The sequence below is a fragment of the Temnothorax longispinosus genome, chromosome 6 (genome assembly GCF_030848805.1).
Source record: "Temnothorax longispinosus isolate EJ_2023e chromosome 6, Tlon_JGU_v1, whole genome shotgun sequence".
Classification (NCBI taxonomy): Eukaryota; Metazoa; Arthropoda; class Insecta; order Hymenoptera; family Formicidae; genus Temnothorax; species Temnothorax longispinosus.
This window is the reverse complement of record NC_092363.1, coordinates 7,459,369-7,459,701: the sequence shown is the minus strand read 5'-3', so window position 1 is coordinate 7,459,701 and position 333 is coordinate 7,459,369.

Sequence of the window (333 nt, the reverse complement as noted above, 5' to 3'; positions counted from 1 at the left end):
AGTTCCCGAGACGGATTGACGGGGAGCGAGGCGGCCCGTCGACCTGGGGTCTTGAAATTTCTCTCGCGATCGTCGTTCCCCGGTCGACTCTCGTCCCGGCGACGAGGTTTTCGCTCGGTTCGATTTCCGTCGGTGAAAATTACGCGCACCGCCGGGCTCAAGTCGAGGTGTGGAGACGGCCGACTTCCGGTCGTCGATCCTTCGCGAGTCGAATCGCAAACGAAATCTCGATCCTCGATCGAGGATCGTTTTCGACACGTCGCCACGGTGGACCGGACGGTCCGCACGCGGCTCTCCCGGACGATTCTCGTCTCGCGAGGAAAACCGACGGGC